Source organism: Macaca fascicularis, chromosome 1 (genome assembly GCF_037993035.2).
Source record: "Macaca fascicularis isolate 582-1 chromosome 1, T2T-MFA8v1.1".
NCBI classification, from domain to species: domain Eukaryota; kingdom Metazoa; phylum Chordata; class Mammalia; order Primates; family Cercopithecidae; genus Macaca; species Macaca fascicularis.
This window is the reverse complement of record NC_088375.1, coordinates 113,556,068-113,556,303: the sequence shown is the minus strand read 5'-3', so window position 1 is coordinate 113,556,303 and position 236 is coordinate 113,556,068.

Sequence of the window (236 nt, the reverse complement as noted above, 5' to 3'; positions counted from 1 at the left end):
GCCCGGGCCGGAGCTCCGCCCGGCCTAGCGCTCGGGCTGGGGCCGCCCCCTCCACGGGAAGCCCGCCAGGACCGCCGAGAGTGAAGGGGGGCGGAGCTCGGGCGAGAGAGGGAGGGACTCAGAGCCTGGCGCTGGAGCGATTAACTCCTGGTGTGAGTGGATCTGGAGAGATGAGATCCTTGGATCCCATCATTCTCACTACCTCTGTGACCCCTCACGCTTATGTGTGGGATTGG